The sequence below is a fragment of the Lissotriton vulgaris genome, chromosome 9, assembly GCF_964263255.1.
Source record: "Lissotriton vulgaris chromosome 9, aLisVul1.2, whole genome shotgun sequence".
In the NCBI taxonomy this organism is placed as follows: domain Eukaryota; kingdom Metazoa; phylum Chordata; class Amphibia; order Caudata; family Salamandridae; genus Lissotriton; species Lissotriton vulgaris.
Window position 1 is genome coordinate 1,042,296,991 of NC_141697.1, and position 22,859 is coordinate 1,042,319,849.

The following is a 22,859-nucleotide window of genomic DNA, read 5'->3' on the forward strand; positions in this document are numbered from 1 at the left end:
CATTGCCAACTGATATATATGAAAAGTTTGTTTTCAAGTGTTTCCAGTCCCTGCTGAATTGCACAAACTATCTCATTTGTAAACCAAGATATCTCTTTCCGGAAGGAGATACGTAAATATTTGGGATATATCTCTTATATATATATATAGGTATTTGTGCAAATGAGCAGTTTTAAATTGATAGCAATATATATTGTTAAATATAACTTGTATAGCGCAACTATCACCCGAGAGTCCCTATTCATGTATTTAGAGGTGAATAAAGAAACGTTTTTAGATCATACCTAAAAGATAAATATGAAAGAGAGACTTCCATGTGCAGGGGAAAGATTATCCTCAGACCCCAGATAAGGCTTTCTTGAACAGAAGAGAGCAAGGAAGCAAAGACTAAGGTGAGCAGAGAGGTTGTGCTGGTTTGTACAAAGATAACAGGGAGCTCAGGAAACTCGGTGCACTTCCCATCAAACAGTACATAATATCTTAAAGTGAGTTCTTTTGGCAACAGGGAGCCAATGGGGGTTCAGGAGGATAGCTTTAGGCGAGGGAGAGCGGTGTGCTAATACCGCGACTCTCGCTGTTGGTTATTAGATAACTAGCAGCCTGTGCATTAGAGGGTTAGATATTCCCAGGTATATTGCAGTGCAATCATCAAGCTGGGAGCCAATAATGGCCGATATGGCCTTTGCAGGAAACAGGGCCAGTATCGGTCTGATTCAGAAAAGACAGAAAGCACAGGAAGAAGTTACAGCAGAAATGTCATGTTTGATAGCCATTGAACTGTGATCTTTTCCCTAGAGAAAAATACACCAGATGGAAGAAATTGCCAGCAATGTCCTGCACTTTGCTTAGGTAAGGTTGAAAACATCTGCATGATAGAGACGGATCTTTTTGACCATATCATTCATGATATTAAACTTTACAGAGAGATGAACTGCTTCTTGGAAGTGTCCTTAGGGTATTAGGCGCATGAATGTTCCTGACAACTGTAAACAGACAAACTATGTCTTGTTTCTCAAGGTCACTTTTCATTCTAAGCCATTATATCTTTGGCTCTTGAACGCAGCTCTCTCTGACTATCAGAGTTACCTGCAACAATTTGAGATTTCAAATATTTACACCACTCCAGTCAATTTGTAGAGGGCTATTTAAGAGAAGGCGTTTTTCCCCACGTCAGAGCAAAAGTTATTGTAGAAAAGTTTAAAACGGAATGGAAAAATGTGTTGCCAAATTGTTTGCAGCATTTTTGGAAATTCCTTAATTTGACATGCCAATAAGTATTTTGTAAATTAACAAGCCAATTAGTAGTGAACAAACTGCTAAGTTATCTTTGGCAAACAAGAACTTCCAAAGCTCAAATTATGCCATTTAGACAGCTTCTTGGCCCTAACAGCCAAAATTAGGGCCGTTTTCATAAAGAAAGTAGTAAATTAGCATTTACAGATTTACACCTACGTGCAAGTAAAAATTTACCACTTTCTTTAATTCACAAACATTGACAGTAATCACATAGAAAGCTATGTTGGCTGCAAGTTTCAATGCAAACTTTTTGGAAGATCATTTGACATTCTCATTTCGATCCTATTTTAGCTGAGTTGAGTACTCCAAAGTGAAGAACCGAGCACGATGGAAATAGGGTCCCATGTGGAGAAAACCTCTTTCCCCAACACTACCCGTAAATTGGGGATGACCCATTCTGCTTCTCCTCCTAAGAGGTTTACTCCACCCTTGGCTGGAGTAAAAAGTCTACCATTTCCAGGGTGAAAAGGTGAAAGAAAGGAGTTTGTGAATGCTCACAAACGTATTTTGGAATGCAAAAGGCTCCAACGATAGCCACACCTTCAAACACTAATTTTTCGAACCTCCTTAGTGGGATTTACTTGTGTGAAGAACTTAGCGCTACTGGCAGAGATCTCCACAAGTAACTGGGTTTACATCTATAAGTACCATTGTGAATTCTTAGCATGCATAAAACAGGTACATATGGTTGTAAACGTATGTTTATGATCACGTTTACCTTTGTTAATAGGGCCCTCAGTGTTTTAGTACGGTGCATTCCCCACACAGCAGTTAGGTCTTTTGACCTTCAGAAACAAATGTTTGTTTCTGTGTGTTGTTAGTTGAATATGTGCTAATTAGGGGTGGTTGCCCTTATTGTGTATACCCAATAGACGTTGGGTCTTGCATGCATTCTTAGAGCTTATATACCTAGTTATATGTTAACCATTGTGAATCACTGTATGGGGATATAGGTCATGTCCGGTGACCTTTCTCACTACTCATGTCTCAGTGAGACTTGATTGATAGGCCTTATTCATGATAGTCCGTACTGAGAAGTTGGAAAATAATACACTTGCTGCCTACAATGTACAGTTAAAAAACTGTTGAAAACCTGTATATGCCATACATTATCAGAAGTACTCACATGAGTAAATTCATATGGAAAGAATAAAACACAAAAGTACATTTCAAACTTTTAAATATTTTCTGTTTTGGGAGTCACACGCACCATGACCTAAAATGGCCGCCTGATAACGGAGCTCCACCCCGCTCCGGACTTCACAGCGACGATTTCGGCAGTTCCAGCGCCATTTTTCGATCTTCTTAGATGTAGTCCTGAATCAGATTACCTACACATCAGAAGGATGTCCTTGCTGTAGTTCATTTTCCTAGGATTATTTACTTTTCATTCAAGTGACCATTTGCCGGTTTTGCAGTCGCCATTTAGTTTTTCTGTCCTGCTTGCTTTGCATTGATTCCTGAGTGGATTCTAGCCTGGATTACTATTTCTCTTGCAAGCTGATATTATTTTTGCTGCATTTTCTTCATTTGTGCCACATCTTTATATTGGAGGGTACAGTCAACTATCCTTATATTGTACCTTTGCGCAAAATCTGCGTCAATTTTTTTCTCTCCTTTTTTCTTGTTTGAAGACAAGCCTTTCTTGTTCATAGGTCATACTTTCATAGGTAGGAGAAAACATTTACTTCACTACTCCCGAAAAATTTAAGCCAACGACCCAGTGTCTTTTTCTGCTTCCCCGACAACTATCAATACCTCCTCTCAGTCCTCGGAGGAATTTTTAACAGCGGCATCTTCGCTCCCTTCAACATCATAGAACATGGCGTCCAAATCCCAACTTCCTGAGTCAACTATCAAAAGGATTAAACAGGATCCTCCCTCCCCCCAAATCTACTCCTCCTATATCTTTGGATATCATCTTGGAGGAAATTTGCTCTCTTAGACCGTTTATTGAAGAAACAAACTTTAGTTTGCAAACGATGGATAATAAATGGTCATCTAAGGACTCCCATCCTTGTGTGGTAGAACAGCAAATGAGTGACGTACAGGACTTATCTTCCAGAATTACAACTTTTGAGAGGGAGGTCCTACAACTAAGATAAGCCTCTGACGATCTCAGAAACAGAAATCGCCGCAACAACCTCCGCTTATATGGTCTTCCTGAAAGTCTTAAGGGCGACGACCCAGGGACGTACTTTGCTTCATTTCATCCACAACTTTTGCAGCTCCTTGCGTCAACCGTATTAAACATTAAACGTGCCCATAGACTGGGACCTTGTCTATCTTCCTCAGTTTCTCCTTCCAAGCCTTGTGGAGTCATTCTCCTCTATCTACAGTTCACGGATCTCCTAAAGGTTCTAAACACAGCTAAATCCGCCAAACAGTTGAACTTGTTTGGTACAAAACTATATATTTATCAAGATGTTTCCCCAGCCACTACTAAATGACGCAAGGAATTTCTGGACCTTCATCCCGCTCTTCGTTCTTTGGGCGCTCAATATGGCCTATTTCACCCATGCTTATTTAAAGTCACCTTTATGAACAAAACTTCTTAATTTGATGATCCCGCTGATCTCAAGAAAAAGATTCAATATCATTCCTCCTCTTCGATGGCTGTCACTGGTCCTACCTTGTCTAATTGACTATATACATATCTTTGAGTTTTTTCTCTTTTATAACATTTTACTTAGTTATATTATTCCTTGTTTATATGACTTCTTCATTCTCATTGCAGGTTATTTGGATCCCAACATATAGTTCACTCACTTCCCGCTCCTATTTATGTTTTACTGATGTTCCGGTGTGGTCCAGTGCCCTTTGTTGGGTGTGCTGTCCTTGTTGTCCATTGCCGCCTCTCACCCTTTCCTTGAGTTCCCTCGTTAAGGTATGTATAACAGTCGTAATTTTGACATGTACTGTCTCTTCTTCCGTCTACTTCTTTTCCTTGTTTCCCCTCTCCCTTTTAATATCTGTTTTCCTCTTTTTCTCTTGGTGTCACTGCACTCTCTTCTCTCTAAGATCTTTCCTTTACATGATTTCTTGATGTCTTCTAGTTCTTCACCCTTTTTTTGACATCGCTCTAGTGCATTTTTCTCCTTTACCCTTGCTTTCCCTACTTTTTTCACTATTACCTTATTATTGATTGTATTGCTATGTATATATTGTTGAAATTGTTTCATTCAGAGCCATTTCATGGAATGTGAAAGGTTTTATTAATCCAATTAAATCACAGAGAATTTTATCTCATCTTGCCTCTTACAATCCTGACTTGGTGTTTCTACAAGAAACCCATCTCACTGATTCTGAAGCCTTAGAATTGAAAAAGGGATGGGTTGGTTCTGTTTTACTCTACCCCTCTTCAACTAAAAAATGGTGTCATCATTCTATCTCATAAAAAACTGAAATGTAAAATTTTATCTCAAGAAATAGATACAGAGGGGAGATGGTTGTTAGCTAAATTGCTTATTAATAACATTTTTTTTAATGTTTATGGGCCTACTCAACCAGATTATTCCTTTTGGCCTACCATCACACAATAATGTATACAATTTAGAGATAATCTCTTTATATTTGCAGGCAATTTCAATCAAATCATTGACCCCTTTATTGACAGAAAATCCCCGGCCCGCCTCATACCTCATAAATCCCATAAACAATTCCTCAATTCTATCTCGCAAGCACATCTTGTCAACGCATGGAGACTGTCTCATCCTGCTACTATTGATTTGTCCTTTTTCTCTACTCCTCACAACTCTTTTTCCCACTTAGACTATATCTTTCTTTCCCAATCTCTTTCTCAAAACCTTATTTCTTCTTCAATTGAACCTATTGTTATTTCTGATCATGCACCGATTGTCACTGACTTTGATTTGCTCCCCCCACACCCTAGGTCTTCCTGCTGGCGTTTTAATAATTCCCTCTTACTGGACCCTCTTTTCTCTTCTACATTTACCTCCTGTGCGAAAGAATTCTTTACATTAAACAATAATCCCAATACTCTTTATTATATTATCTAGGATTCTTTTAAAGCTACTGCTCGAGGCTTCATCATAGATTTTGTTTCCAAAAAAAATAAACGTTTCCGCCAAAAGCACAAATCTACCCTTGCAGATATCAAATCCTTGAAACACAAATTTTATACATCTCCATCAGACTCTGTCATCCAAGATCTTGTCCAGGCTAAACTGAAATTTAATAAAGCAACAACCAATAATTCTTCATCTATACTTCTTCGAAGTAGTGCTCGCTATTATAGTGGACGTCATAAAATGGACAACATGTTGGCTAATTATCTTAAATTCCGGAAGGACCATACCTTAATTGAATCCATTTATTCTTTAGATGGGAAACTTCTTCATAAAGATAAGGACATCCTTGATCAATTCATGTTATTTTACAAAGATATATATATATACTCCAGATTCCTTCTCCTCCATTTCCCTTATCCCATCTTTTCTCAATAGGATACCTGCAAAAGTTTATCTTTACTACTCACAAATGACCTTTGTGAATACCGAAAGTCACAAAGTTAGACTTTCGTCTCAGTTTACCTTTGTGATTCGGGCCTGCAATGTGTAAAGTATTTGATCAACACACAATCAAAGTAAAACAATGAATACACCACAAAAGGACCCCACAAAGGGTTAGAAAAATAGAGAATATTTATCTGAGTAAAAAGGACCAAAATGACAAAATGACAAAAATCCAATCTGTAAAAGTCGAGATATAATTTTTTAAAGATTAAATGCAAAAACAGAACTTAGAAGTCCCTAGTGGTCAAAAGATTACTTGAGGTAATGAAGGACTGGTGCAAATCCAAAGTTCAGACCGCCCACGATGGCAGACTGGCTGACTACAGGACCCATGCAGGGCCCGGTGAGAAAGTAACTTGGATAGAGCAAAGCATCAACCCTGATGGCATGATGTGTTGATCTTCTCCATGCAGTGGGGTCACCCATCATCGTCAAACTTCACTGAAGTGAAGGCAATGCGTAGTTGTCGAGCAGCACAGAGATTTAATGTCAGGCCGCACAGGCTGCAGAACCACTGTCGTCGAACAACCTCGACGTTGGCGTAGAAGGTCGATGCGTCAGTTCCGATCTGCACAAAGGCGACCAAGCATCGGTTTTATAGCAAAACAGCTGCAGAGCCCACTTCTAATGCCCAGAACTTGGAGAGGGCACCTTACGCAAGGGTAGGAATCACAGAAGGCAGAGTCCAGCAGCACTAACAGAATTACAGGAAGTCTTTTGTGTCCCTGGGACTTCAGAAAACAGGATGCAAGCCAGCAAACCCTGGAGATCACTTGAAGGGAAGTCAGGGTCCAGCTCTTCTTCAGCAGAGCCAGGGAGCAGCAGGCAGCAGGGCAACAAGCAGAAACGCAGGCCTACCGGAAAAGCAGTCCGATTGAGTCCTTTAAGCAGCCCAGCAGACCTTCTGATAGAGGTTTAGTTCAACATCCAGAAGTGTCTGATTTTAGTGGGTCAGGCAACCTGTACTTATTGTAGAAAAGTAGGATCTGCTTCTTATGGTTACCCCCACTTTTTGCTTGATGTCTCGCTGTTTTTGACTAGTCTGGCTGGGATCCTGCTAATCAGGACCCCAGCCTTTCTGCTTTCTCCCTTGAATTGTTATGCTGTACTTTGGTACACTCCAGATTGGATACTAGGGTACCCTTATCAGACCCTAGTATATGGTAGACATGTACTCACGGCATAGGTACCCAAGAGGCCTCTCATGCGCTGAAGCATGTATTATGTCACCCACAAGAGGCCATACAAAATGGAACCCTAGGTCTGCTACTGCAGCATGTGTAAACTCGTGCTTGCACTACTTACCTTAGATAGAGGTTCACTATATCTAATAGTCACTACACTTAAAACTTATAAGTCACCCCTATAGCAGGCCTTATCAATCCTGAAGGCAGGGTGCTGGGTTTTAGGTGAGTAGGTGCCCCTGCATGAGCAGTGCCCCTCTGCAGCCTTCAGAGACCATTCTCCCGGGTTGTCTTTGACTCAGCCGGACATATAGGTAGAGGTGCATTATAACATCGCGGTAAATGCTATCTCGAAAATGGCTGCATAGAAACATATTGTGTTTGGTATCAAACACCTTGGAATCATACCTCCACACCAGTGACTGGTGTGGGAGGTATGATCCCACCCTTCAGAAGCGAGCTTTGTGGGATCACCGGTCTACCCGGTGCCAGCCTTCTTGACCCAGACAGCACAAAATGGATGCTGCCAGCCTGAGACACATTTCTGCCCTCCTGCTGCTGAGCCAACCTCAAGCAGAGGAAGGCAGCACAATAGGCATCCTTTCACAGGGAGGCTTTCCTACCTCCCAGACAGGGTTTAGTGTATTGGGGCAGGGTGGGTGCACTTTGAGAGTGCCTGAAAGTCTGCACTGGGGGCACATTTGGTGTCCCTGTGCATAGTCCAACTCAAACCAGTTCTGGGAGCCATTGGCTCCTGCTCTGGTGCAAAACTGGGCAAAGGACATGGGTGTAGCCACCCCTCTGTCCTGCCCATCCCCTAGGAGGGCCCCCTAAATCTGTCCAACCCTTTCCCGTGGGTATGAAATGGGTTACCTGGCTACAGGACATTATATTTTACGTGGACAAGATTCTACAGGAAAAAAACACTGACCTTTGACCATCTGGACCTCGACTGGGCTCGACTTCATCCCCCTTTCCGTCCAAAGCTTAGTTTGTGCCAAGACTCCATACAGGCTCTGTGGGGCACTTAAGACAGCAGAAGAATCTCCCTTGGAGTGATGGAGTCACTCCCCTGCTTCACAGGCACCTTAAGCGCAACTGACGGGTCTGCCGCTCCTGAGCTCCTGTGGAATCCAAAGAATTCAGCTACACAGGAGGTGGGTTGCTGAAGGTCCCTGAGGCTTATCTGCTTTCTCACCGAGTTGGAGGCCAGTATCCCTTGTGGGGGGTTGCGTAACGCAAACCCCTGTGCACCGCGTCTATTTGCAAGTACATATGCTTGTTGGAAATTCCTGAGCTTGTGCATTGGATTCCATGTAGTCCTGGCCCGGAGCAGTATTTGCACCATAGAACTCTGGCCTCCTCACACCGAATGCTTCATGGGATGGTATTTTATAATATTGCTTAACCCCTCGCGATTCTTGGTCATTTGGCCTGTGGGTCTTCCTGATGGTCATCTTGATTGTTCTTGGGCTTTCCTGGTTGCTCCAGAAGTGCCCATTGCTTGGTAAATCCCCTGGACCTTGCTGGTCCACATCATAACCTGTTTGACCTTCCTGCATAGGTTACTTTTGCCACGACTTGTTGATGCTCCAGCCGGACATCGACCCCTCAGCACTCGACATCCTTTTTGAGACAGTTCACCTCTGGCTCCTGGTCATCCTCGATGTCTCCTGGTCATCATGGCTGCAGAGTCAAGCATCCCTTCTTAGCACATGAAGCACTCAACATTGGTGGGTATTCGTCTACCGAGCCCCTGGTCACTCTGAAGTGACCCCACTCTGTCTCCTCTGCTTTCAGGGGACTTCCATCCAGAATCCAGGCTTGGATTCCAACTGACCCTTTTCTTCTTCGCGGCAGCAATCCTTCTTCTCTCCCTTCCATAGAGAATGACAAGAGTTTCCGACGCCAATTCAGACCTATGCACCCGGCTCTTCTGGGATAGGTAACTCAGGTACTACAGTATCCACGGGTGGGGTGGTTCTTTAAACTCTTAAGTTCCACAGGGTTTGCTCTAAGTCCTCCTAGAAGGGTGCTTAAACTTTAACTTTGCAACCGCGACTTTCCCATAGAGTTGTACGGAGCGAACGGTTGGGTTTCCTCACTGCACCCGTCCTCTGTAGGCTCCCTGTGTCATCACCTTGGGTGGTTCCTTGGGGTCCCAGCGATTCTACGTGCACTAGACACTGTGTCTAGTCAAATTTTGATTGTTATACCACTATTTTAGTATATGGTTTGGTCTCCCCCTGGAGCCCACGGTCTATTGTGCTACTTAAAACTGTTCTAATTGATCTCGTATTGTGTTTTGTGTTCTATCTTCGTGTAAAGGATAGTAGAGAGTGTTATATTAATAAATACATATTTTTATATAACTACAGTGTGTGTGTGTACATTTAGTCATTCAGGAGGTGATATTCTGTTAAAACAAGCTGCTTTACATTCCTTCAAGATTAAGCCTGAAGGCTGCTCTCCATAGCTACCACTAGGATAGCTTTCAATAAAGGTTATCTTTAACGTCATACATCATAAGGGTCGTGTGGATTGGTACAAGGTGCCCACTTTAATTAGCGGACAGCATATGCCAAGCCACATCCTCACATTGGTAAGCAGCGGTTGGGATTCAAGCTTGCAGTAGTTTTACCAGATAAATCTCATTGAGTGATTAACTGGAAACCAATTAACAAAAGATGACAGTGTGATTAAATAACACTGTTCAATCACTCAATTTATGCATTGTTTTTCTACATTTTGTGAATATACGTTTTATGTGTCCTGTGGCAAAATACTGTTTACTGGGACCATCCTATACTGTACTGTCTATTACCCAGGTCCCAGTACCATTGAGTCTATCCTTATATGTTACGACTAAAGTATTAGGCACATATAATACTTCAAGATTAGAAAAAGTAACTTCTACTGAACTTGGGATTGGGTAAGTCAAGGGTCTAGCACACCCTTTCTCCAATACAAGAAAGTTTAGTCTCCACTAAGTTAGGTCGGTGCCTACACCACATAACACTAGTATGTCTTCTAGAGGAGAAGCCAGTGGCTCTCTGCCAAATAGGTACAAGGCCTTTCATTCCAGGAATTGAAAGCCATGTGTATGTCTAGGAAGTTGAGGACAGGGAGAAATGCAAAAAGACCCCAGGGTCTGATGAGGTAGAAAGAGTGGGTGGGGCAGGGAATGAGGAAAGGCCAGGAAGTGAAACATTCTTTGACCTGGACTCAAACCTGACAGGGATGATCAAAATGATTCCAACCTGGACAACTTAGATCTTCCATTAGGTGAGGGAGAAAACCCCAGTAGCCCTCTTTTCACCCCTCCAGGAAGAGTACAGAGTTTACCTAGGAGATCTAGATCTCCCGCTATAGAATCTCGACACACAGGAACTTCTATAGGGACCTCCATCTCCCAAAACGGAGATAACTCTTATGATAGACAGTGCCAATTTCTAGAGATTGAGCAAGAACAATTGGAATTAGATAAGGAATCCTTAGAGCTCCAGAGGGCTAGAAAGAGATTGGGACTAGAGTCCCATGGTGGCAGCAACAGTGTCCCTAGGGTTAAGGAGTATACTTATAACCATAGGAACCTGAGCAAGATAATCCCTCCCTACCATGGTATGGATGACATCCACAAATGCATAACTGCCTTGGAGAGGGCCTGTAAGGTACAGAGAGTCCCCCAAGAGTAGTGAGCAGTTATCCTGTGGCTCTCCCTTGCTGACAAATGTATAGATAAGCTCCTCACTGTTAGAGAAGAGGATGCTGACAACTATTCAGTCCTGAAGAGTGCTCTCATTGATGGGTTTGGCTTAACCACTGAACAATACAGGATTAAGTTCAGAGACACCCAGAAGACACGGGCACAGGACTGGGTAGACTTTGTAGATTGTGCTACTAAGGCTCAGGAAGGCTGGTTACTTGGCAGTTAAGTGAATGATTTCAAGGGATCGTACAACTTAATTATGAGGTTGCAGATCCTTAATAATTGCCAGAATCAGTTGTTGCATCGATACCTGGTTGACTCTGGCCTGACTTCTTCCCAAGAATTGGTAAAGAAGGCAGATAGACGGGTTAGAACCAAGGTGAAGCAGAACAGTCAGAACCAAGGTGGTGACCAAAAGAAGCCTGATGTCAAACCAGCAGATAAGGTTGAGGAGAAGGGTAAAGACCAGAAGACTTCTTTAGGGCCCAAAAACCTGCATCTGAGGGTGGGTTACAATCTAACAAGGGAAAAGGCAGAAAAAAGCCTTGGTGTTACCTGTGTAAGGACAAGACACATTGGGCTAGGGATGCCAATTGCCCAGGAGCCAAGGATCCTCCTACCAACACCACTGCATCTAAGGCAACTGTTCCCCCTAGTGCAGCTACATGTGGTGGTACTGGAAACAAGGGTATAGTAGGGTTAACCCTGGGAACTGAGATGGGTTCTGGCCTAGTCAGTGTCATGAGTCACCCACCTTAGTTCCAGATTGTTTCACCTTGATGACGATTGGCCCCTAGTCACCCTAAAAACTGACAGTTTGACAACTAGATTTAGAACTCGTGCTCACTCTAGAAGTCTCCAGGGGGGGAAAGGGGTTGGGATGACAAGAGAAAGAAAAAAGACGAAGAGTCCAAGGTTATCGTGATACGCAGGGTTCAACTGGACTATATGAAACACACGCACACACGAGTCTAGTAGTGGGTAGGTCACTGGAGTTCTTTGGATCCTTGATCTCCTAATACGGAATATATAAAATGAGCAATTATACACACATGCCCTTCCTTGCTAATAGTCCTGGATGATAATTCTATACTTTCAAGGGCTTACCTAATTACGTCTAGGATCGTACATAAAACTATCACTGCAAATAACTTGGTGTCTGATCAGGAAACTAAAAGTCAAAAACATGTGTATATATATATATATATATATATATTACCTACTGGCGGTCGCCAGTAGGTATATATAGTTAGGATTTTTTCTCTATGGAACTTTTGAAAATTCTATGTCTAATAACTTTTGCATTTGTGGACGGAATTGGCTGAAATTTTCAGGACAATGGCACATTTTGTTCTGAGCAGCCCCTGATAATTTGGGGGGGTTCCGTCAAGGGGGGGCCGAGAAAAAAGGGGGGTCCCAAAACACGTTTTTCCCATTCATTTTTCCATAGGGCCTTTGGCCTCACTTTTAGCTCGAACGGCTGAATGGATTTGCACGAAACTTGGCAAAATTGTAGGGACTGTTAGCCCCATGTGCCTTTGCTGGGTCTCAATATATGTGCTCCAGTGGATTTTGAGAAATTAACGTTTAAAAAAACAGATATATCTGTGACAGCGTCCCAGATAGCGCACCAGATCGCGTACTTTTCGCGTAACGGAGCTTTGCGTAGCGAAGCTGATTGGCTCTCCGGTGTCTGTCAAAATTCTAAACAGTCCGGTGCGGCCGCCATCTTGTCTCTCGGTAGGATCGAGAGACAAGAGGAGGAGAAAAACGAAGGGGGAATTTAATGAAAGGGGGCAAGTAGATCCTTCTTGACCCCCTAGGAATGATGTTGGGGTTATTAAAGGGTCCCGTGGGGCAAATAAAAAAATTAGATTTTTCGCGGTAGAAGCGCTTCTCGGTTCGCGAACCGGGTCGCAAACTGGTAGCGAAACGTGAATTCGCCATTTTGTGTTTCGGTTTAATTAAATTACTAGGTATAAGGGGGTACGGGAGACGTATCCTGACCCCTTATGTTTTCTGAGGGTGGCTGAGGAGGCTCATATATGTTGATACATGTCTTCCAGCGGCTGTGCGTGAGCGCTTTTTTTTTGTTGCTGCGTGACGTCTGTTAACGTTCGATTCGATGGAAATCAGGAACTGTTGACCGCCATTTTGTCACTGCGAGTAAATATTTTGTTAAAAATAATTGTTATAAATTAATCCTTATTGATAAACATTGTCTGCGCCATCTTGCCTTTTTTGCAATGCCACACTTTTGTTGAGCACGGCAGCCATTTTAGATGCCTTGACCAGACCCACTCTCTGCACGCCGCCGATCCTCAGCATGGCTCCCCACCCTCGCAAGCATCTCCCCCACGCACTGGTCACCCCCGCTCTCTCTCTCATGCATGGGCCAGAAACCTCCTCCCATCTGCGCTGTTTGTGAGCGTTTTTTTTTTTTGCTGCGTGACGTCTGTTAACGTTCGTTTCGATGGAAATCAGGAACTGTTGACCGCCATTTTGTCACTGCGATTAAATATTTTGTTAAAAATAATTGTTATAAATTAATCCTTATTGATAAACATTGTCTGCGACATCTTGCCTTTTTTGCAATGCCACACTTTTGTTGAGCACGGCAGCCATTTTAGATGCCTTGACCAGACCCACTCTCTGCACGCCGCCGATCCTCAGCATGGCTCCCCACCCTCGCAAGCATCTCCCCCACGCACTGGTCACCCACGCTCTCTCTCTCATGCATGGGCCATAAACCTCCCCCCATTTGCGCTGCTCTTCCCTGAGAATCACACCCTGTGCCCGCCCGACACCTCCCTTTCACCCTATTCACTACCGCACCCTCTGACACTCCTCTTCCTCTGTGTCTGATTGTCCAGGCCGGTCCCAGGCTATCACTTAGCCCTGCAGATTTAGTTTATGGTTCCAGCTGTAGAGAATCACCCCTCTTCAAAGGATTTACAGTAGATCAAGGCCCCTACCCGATGAGATCCGTCACACCACACGCGTTCCTACTATCTGATAACGATCCTGTATTGTGATTGGTGAGGGGATTCTCACTGTGAGGGTGTGTGGGTCCGAGCCTGAAGCGGAAGATTCCAGGGATGCCTCTTTGTACATCAAAGTTTTTACAATTATGTGTCACATTAAAATATATAGCACTCCAACAAAGTAGTAGGATTATAAAACTTTATTAACTTATAAATATATACAACGCAACAAAAACAGTAAATACATTTAAACATTTTTTTGAAAAAAGAAGCAACAATGGTCAGTAGCTGTCTTTTGTGCGAATAGTCCCAAGGCAGCACAACGTGCTGAGTTCTGGACGGCACCCAGGTGATGTTACCTGGGTGCCGCACTGGTTTTTGGTATCCTACAATTCAGCTCCGAAAAACGGCGTGGGGCGTCCCGGGTGGTGCGGGGGGAGGCCTCGTCAGTAGCGGTCTGTTGTGTGAATAGTCCCAAGGCAGCAGAACGCGCTGAGATGTGGATGGCAACCAGGTGATGTCCAGTAAGTTGCCGCACTGGTTTTGGCATCCTACAATGCTGCTCCGAAAAACGGCGTGGGGCGCCCGGGGGGGGGGGGGAGGCGGCATGAACGGGCCTTCCCAGGTGGAGGCTCGTCTGCTGTACTGGGGCGCCCCTTTACCGTTTCAGTTGCTATTCCGCCCGCTTTTGCTATACTGTGCCTCATCCTCCATTTAGCTGTTTATCGCCCGCTCTTGCGGCTACAGCGTCTCGCTCACCATGTAGTTGAGTTGTGCCCACTCTTGCGGTGCAGCGATAGGCAGCTGCCACAGGACGGCTCTTCGGATTTGGGCCTGGTCCAGTAAAATTGTCCTGGGGCACCTTGGAACTCGGATGTCCCCTGAGCCTTGAAGATTTTACAAAAGTCTTGGGGGCCCCTGACTCCTGCAGGCTTCCGGTGGGGAGCGGCTGCCATGATTGCTCGCGGAATGACCACGACGGAGCCACGAGATGGTGGTGCTCTCATGCTGACGCCAGCTTCAGTCTGAAACATCCAGAAACAAGGTGGGGCTTTCATCGTTTGGGAAAAAAAAAATGTTTTAATCCAATGAAAAGTGTTATTTTTAGGTCACATGATCAAGCTTTCTATTATTAGGAAACCAAAAGTAAAATGAACCAATGAAAAGTTTTATAAACAAGTCACATGACCTGTTATGCTTACGTTACGCGCTGCTATAAAAAGCGTAGAAAATCCGTTGGCACGTGAGGCGGCGTCAGTAGCGGACCGATGTGCGAATAGGCCGAAGGCAGCACAACGCGCCAAGATCCGGATGGCACCGAGGTGGTGTTCAGCAAGTTGCCGCACTGGTATAGCCATCCTACAATGCTGCGCCGAAAGTCGGCGTGGGGCGCCCCGTTGGCCTGTGAGGTCGCTTCAGTCAGTGGGGGCTGTTTGAGGATCTGACTGCATTGGAAAGCAATGTGATGCTGTGCGTCGCCCCCAAGATGGAGGCTCCTCGGCTGCAGTGGGGCGCCCCTTGGTGTTTCACTCGCTATCCAGCTGAGTTGCGTCCGCACTTGCGGCTACAGTAGGCCGAAGGCAGCATAACGCGCCGAGATCTGGATGGCACCGAGGTGGTGTCTAGCAAGTTGCCGCACTGGTGTGGCCATCCTACAATGCTGCGCCGAAAGTCGGCGTGGGGTGCCCCGTTGGCTTATGAGGTGATGTCAGTAGTGGACCGATGTGTGAATAGGTCGGAACCAGCACAAGGCGCCAAGATCCGGATTGCAAGTCCTGGATGTTGAGTGCCATAGTTGAGAGTTCTGAGCAGTGCTTGTAACACTGTCTGAAGCTTATTTGCACCTGCTGCAGCTTCACTATTGCTCTGGTGTGGCCAAAGATCGCCCATGACATAGGCGGCCGGCTCCCGAGGTCTGGCGGCACTTTTTTCCTTTTCCTTTCTGCATCTTGTCTCACAATCCGTTTGACCTGAAGACACGACCAGGTCCCTGAATGTGTGCAGGGGGACGCTATTGATTGAATCAAAATGGCGGCTTCACACAAAGCTGACTCAAGCGTTGCTGGTGATGCTATACAGTCAAAAACTGGTTTTCAGTTTGTACATTCTTCAGGAATTTTCCATCCAAGGCTGGTTGAGAGTTTGTAGAACAATGGCTTTAGATCTTGCCCTCCCCCTTTTGACTGTTGGTTCTTGTTGCTTATCTCTTCTGTTGTCATTTAACTGAACCTTTTTTGATTGCCGAAAGGGGTTCTGGTCCGACCGCTGGTTGGTGGAGACATTTTGACTATATCCTGGACCTGCCCGGCCTCGCCCAAAATGGCGCTGGTATAAATGGGACTCGTAACTCCTTGTTGTGTACTGGTTGCACAACCTTGATATCACGAGATACGTATGTAGTTTTGAAGCACATGGCGGGCGGGGACGAGAATTGATTGAATATTTCGGCATCCTTATTGATATTAAGTTCTGATGTGTTAGTGATTACTGTACTACTGTAAGTTCGAATTAACGTCACCCATGGTACTTGCCCGCAAATGTATATCTAGAAAATTTTATTGTAAGTGGCCCTGTCGTATTTTAATTATAAAATATACGTCCACCGATTCCGCAACTGTTAGACACCTTAGTTCTTGCAACCTAATGGCCCGCTCGTTACGTTCCTCTACAGTGTAAATGTCTCCTCATCATATACGATTCCAGTTTGCTCCGTGGCCGGCCCACGTGGTTATAGGCCCGTATTTGTATACTGACATTTTCACAATAAAGGTTTTTAAAACAAAACATGGTAGTAGTATTTACATTGGTAAAGTTTTTAATTTTAGTCACTGTTTTCGAATCAGTAAAAGGCAAGTGAAATAAAGCAGTCCAATTACATGACGGATAAAAGGTACAATACGCAGGAACGCAGTTAAGATAAATAGTCAAGGGCTGTTGTGTTTTTTACTCCTGCAACATAAAGTGATCGATAAGAATCTGATATTCAGGCGTATCGGCGACTAAGACAGCAGGCCGAGCATCTTTTGCTCAACGGCTCCGTCATGGGACGAAGAAACGCCCTTTTGCTAGAAAAAGGAATATATTTTACTTGCAGGACAGTTGTAAATTTTCCGGGAAAGTACATTACCCTGGAACATTATAACATATATGTTTAAGAAAAAATAATGTTCGAAAGCAATAAAAAGCGTAATTTTTAGGTCATATGACCAAGCCTTTCATCATTAGAATAACAAAAGTAAAATTAACCAATGAAAAGTTTTATAAACAAGTCACATGACCTGTTATGCTTACGTTACGCGCCGCGCCCCGGATCGCTTCCGGGAAGCTGCGCTTCGCGCACCGGAGCACTTCCTGGTGCGCTAACGCGGCACGTCATATGACGCATTACGCGACAACGTAGGTCCAGAATACAGTCAAAATGTCTCCACCAACCAGCGGTCGGAACACAACCCCTTTCAGCAGTCTAAAAAGTTCTGTTAAATGACAAGAGAAGGGACAGGCAACAAGAACCATCAGTCAAAGAGGGGAGGGCAAGTTCTTCCCTACCGGGTCACGTTGGGGCGCTACCGGAACTGATCGAATTGGTTGTCTACAGTGTTTCTGGATGTTTCAGACTGAAGCTGGTGTCAGCATGAGAGCACCACCATCTTGTAGCTCAGTAGTGGCCATTCCACGAGCAATCATGGCAGCCGCTCCCCACCAGAAGCCTGTGGGAGTCGGGGGCCCCCAAGACTTTTGTAGAATCTTCAAGGCTCAGGGGACGCTTTCGAGAGTGGGGCCCAAGCCCTAGTAGACAAGCGTCCGAGTTCCAAGGTGTCCCAGGGCCATTTTAGTGGACCACGCCCAAATCTGAAGAGCCGGCCGCCATTTTGAGAGTCCTGTGGCAGCCGCCTATCGCTGCATCGCAAGAGCGGGAGCAACTCAACTACATGGTGAGCAAGACGCTGTAGCCGCAAGAGCGGGCGGTAAACAGGTGAATGGCGGAAGAGGCACAGTGTAGCAAAAGCGGGCGGAATGGCAAATGAAATGGTAAAGGGGCGCCCCACTACAGCGTGTCTTCAGGTCAAATGGATTGTGGGACAAGGTCCAGAATGGAAGAGTCATCAAAAGGCAAAAAGTTCCGCCGGACCCCGGGAGCCGTCCGCCTATGTCGGGGGCGATCTTAGGCCACACCAGGGCAACACGACTTGGGGAGGGGGAAGGAGCCACCACACCGTATGTTGAAAATCTGAAGCCATCGTTCTACAAACTCTCAACCAGCCTTGGATGGAAAAATCTTGATGAATGTACAAACTGAAAACCAGTTTTTGTCTGCATAGCCTCAGCAGCAACGCTTGCTATCAGAGTGCATGAGTTTCATGCTTGATCGATTGAGCTAGCCGGATCAGGCAACAAAAAGTATAAAATAGTTATGTAAATAGTTATTTAATAAAATGTTTTACCCTGTTACTTTGCTGGTGTGTTGTATATATTTATAATATTTGCATAGAGTTTATCGTTATTTTGGGCGGGGTGGGTGACGGAGCCGAGCTGTCTTGCAGCCCTCATGGTGTGGAGCTCAGTTCATCTCACTATTTTCGTATTTCTCATGAAGGGTTGTTCCTAATGTTTCTATTTTAGCGAGGTCAAAAAGAGATCCCATTAGTGGCCTACTGATTTTGCTCGATTACTTTTGTTTTTTTACACGATTTTTCACTATCTGCAAAGACTAAACAGAGTATTGCGACTTTGTGCTTGTTTGTAAATCGAGAATGAACCAAAGAGAATCAATTCTAAAACAGTAAATGCTTGGATAACAATCAATCAAATGGAGAGACAAGCAGGCACGACGGATTACAACGGGGGCAAAGGCCTGCGTTAACTACCCTTCACTATCTGCAAAGAGAGAGTACTACTAAGAGAAAAGAGGGGAGGGGGGGCAGCCTTCAAAGCACATCAGCGTGCATAAACACGAAAAAGTTTTGACCTATCACGTACTTGACATTTGACAGCTTTTGATATTTGCTATTAAAAAACCATTGAAATTCACAGAAAAAAACGTAGGTTTTAGGCTATTTATAGTTAGGGATTAGCATTTACAAAACCTTAATTTACTCGCACGAAACCATAGAGATTTGCATATATAGTTAGATGCAATAACTATATATCGCGCACCCGCAACCCACTGCTGATGATGTCACATATTACATCATTCATGACATGGTCAGTGACATCACTGATGACATCACTGATGACATCTCAAATGACATCATTCATGACATGGTCAGTGACATCACTGATGACATCACTGATGACAACTCAAATGACATCACTGATGACATCACTGATGACATCATTCATGTGATAATACGATGAACCTCTTCAGACTCTAATATAACCTTAGATACACTCAGTGTAAACAGACACTCACAGATTGTCACTCATCCATGGAGTTACTCATACACCTAGTCAGTCATGCAAAGAATCAATCACACTTCCATTTCCTCAACTATACAGTTATACACACCTTACTTATTCAAACATATACTAACACATATTTACTCTCTTATACAATCACTGATACAAGTTTTCAATGATCCATGCAGCCACTCACACATTCACTAGCTCTTATACACAGTAATTTATATGTCAACTTTCACATGTACTGTGTTTTACATATGTACTTACTTTGACATGTAGCACTGAGATATCCATTCACTCACCAATACACTCATGCACACAGTTAACCACCTATACAGCTGTTTCCACATGCAGTTTTGAACCCATACATCTAGTGAATCAACTGCTCACACATCTATGCACAGAGTCACACACCTCCCAGACACCCACACACACACACACTCACTCTCCCATACAAATACTTGGGCAACCAATCAATAACCCATATAGTTACTCATATAGCTACTGATCAACACATGCAGCAGTTTACAGAACTACAGTAATAATGATGCTCAAATTAAGACAGTTTAGTCACTAACCCATGCACTCAGTGAGACACATTTAATCACTCACTCATACAGTCAGTCATGCACCTACTAAATCCTTCATCCAAACACTTATACATCCACTCATTCTTCAATATCTAAGACATATTTTAACTTTACAGAAACATACAGTCACTGGGTGTTGTCATCAGTGATGTCATCAGTGATGTCATTTGAGATGTCATCAGTGATGTCATCAGTGATGTCACTGACCATGTCATGAATGATGTAATATGTGACATCATCAGCAGTGGGTTGCGGGTGCGCGATATATAGTTATTGCATCTAACTATATATGCAAATTTCTATGGTTTTGTGCGAGTAAATTAAGGTTTTGTAAATGCTAATCCCTAACTATATAGAGCCTAAAACCTATGGTTTTTTCTGTGAATATATATATATATATATATATATATATATGTTAATGGTTAGTGACTGGTTCATTACTTATATATATGCACTTGACTTATCTATATATTCATAACTGAGGCTTTACGTGTTATATCTGGATTCAGATTAATGCCTTCTCTTGCCTTACATGATCAGAATTACATTTTCACTAAATGTAATAACAAGAAATGTTGTTACTTAAAAATCTAATACATCTAATATGAACATTCATTTAAGATTTTACAATTGTTCTTACTCATTGAGTTGCGCTTTAAACCTCTCAATCGAGAGAGTTGAGGACTCGGATGCAAATTACACAGAAATAAAGTCTTTCTGTCTTTAAATTAAAGGGTCCTTTTAGTTCAGCAAATACAGTAATTTATCTTGCAATGCGTGAGTAAACTTGATTCTTCTCACTTTCTTGTGGGCACTTGTACTTAGAGTCACTTGAATCCAATGCGGTCTAAAAAACATGCAGTTGTCATAAAAATAAACAGTTCACTCACCGGTGGTGCGATCCACTCTAATACCTTCTCTTTTGTTTTGCAGGTTGCTGTTGTTGGTGGAATTTACGGTTGCCTGTCTGGAGCCTGAAGGAAGTGGAAGACCAATTGTTGTAAAACAGGAAGGGGGAAACTCCAAGAAGAATTGGAAGTTGAGTCCGCGATCAGGAACTGGAACCAGGTAGGTGAGATCCAACAAGGTCAAGTATTAGCGTGTGAGTGCGAGCGGTTTACATACCCTTGCATACACGTTTCAGAAAATTAACATACACGTGGCTCAATCCTGCAGTTTAGCGCAAGTGGGAAAGTCATGTATATTCATGAGGGCAGGTGTTTTTGGGGTTCCATCCCAATTAATACAACTTGTTTATGCCAACACGTGGGGCCCACGTTTTTGCACGATCCAGGTCTTACTTGAAGGAAGCAATATGTACATATCCATGAGGGACATACTCCTAAACTAGTCCAAAGAGCTTTCAATAGTTCTAATACATATTGTTCAGTCCCAAGACAAGCCCCTCAACAAACAATGGCCTTCAACATATACAAAACATTATAAAATCATGACACTAATATCAGAAATATTACAGTTCAGTATGTTCAAGACTTTGGTGAATTGTACACAGTGGGCATCTGAAATAGGCGGGCGTGTGAGAGAAAACCTATGACAGTCAGAACTCCAGCTCAGGCTGTTCTAGTCTGTGATGAAGGCATGGATATTGCCTCATTATTTGTCAGTCCCAATAATCTGGGCAAATACAGACAACATCATTTAATCAATGGACAGGAGGCCATGGCATACAGGGACACAGGAGCCAGTGTCACAATGGTGACTAAGGACCTTGTGAGCCCTGGCCAAATCATACTTGGTGAAATGTACCAAGTGACCAATGCAAGCAAAGCCAGGATAGACCATTCCTTGGAAGTTGTGAATTTCAGCTGGGGAGGGGTAACTGGCCCTAAGAAGGTTGTGATTAGCTGAGATTTCCCTGTGGGATGCTTGTTGGGCAATTATTTGGAAACTTCAGCTTGGGCTGAAGTGGAACTTAGGACACATGCAGCAATGTTGGGCATCTCTGCAGATGTGTTTACTGTAACCAGGTCACAGGCAAGCATTTCTTCCACTGAACAGGCCCTGGATCCTGGAAAAATGGACCAGGTGCCTTCCAAGAGAAGGAGCAGTAGGGGCAAGGCAGTGTCTTCCCCCCAGTCTCAGAGTGAGTATCAGTCTCCTGAGGGAGATGGCACCAGTCCCTGTGAAGGAACTGTCTCAGAGGAACTTGAACCTGATCAGGTTGAGTTCTTGGGGACAGGGGGCCCTTCCAGGGCAAATCTGAGCCTGGAGCAGCACAGCTGCCCCTCTCTTGAACCCCTCAAACAGCAAGCTGCTTCTGATGCTGCTGGGAGTGCCAGTGGGTCCCTCAGGATCTACCGGGATGAAGGACTCATTTACTCAGAGGGTAGAGACCCCAAGCCTGGTGCCACCAGGAGGTTGTCATACCTTTGAAGTAGGGGCTTCCTATTATCACTGGCACATGATATCCCTTTAGCAGGATGCTTAGGTCAAAGTAAGACCTGGGACAGGCTTGTCCCTCATTTTCACTGGCCTCATATGTCAGAGGACACAAAGGAGTTTTGTCGCTCATGTACCAACTGTCAAGCTAGTGGTAAGGCAGGTGTTGCTACAAATGTCCCCCTGATACCACTATCTGTGGTGGGGGTTTCCTTGGAGAGGATTGGGATAGACATTGTTGGTACCATGGATCCTCCAACTGCATCTGGACACAGATTTATTCTAGTGGTGGTGGACCATGCCACTAGGTACCCAGAAGCCATACCCCTTAGGACCACCACAGCTCTTGTGGGGGCCAGGGCTCTCCTCGGAATTTTTTCCAGAGTGGGTTTCCCTAAGGAGGTCTTAACTGACAGAGGTGCAAAATTCATGTCAAGTTACATAACTGCTATGTGGAAGGAGTGTGGAATGAATGATAAATTCTCCATATCCTATTGGCCACAATGCAATGGGTTAGTTGAAACGTTCAACAAAACCCTGAAGGGCATGATCATGGGCCTCCCAGAAAAGGTTAGGTGAAAATGGGATGTCCTGTTGCCCTGCCTTTTCTTTGCTTACAGAGAGGTTTTTTCAGAAGGGGATTGGTTACAGCCCTTTTGAACCTCTGTTTGTGTCAGGATTAGCTCCGCAGGATCCGGATGTCGAATACAATGTTCCACCTCCTGACGTTACCAACCCCTTGAAGGTATATAAACAAGGAG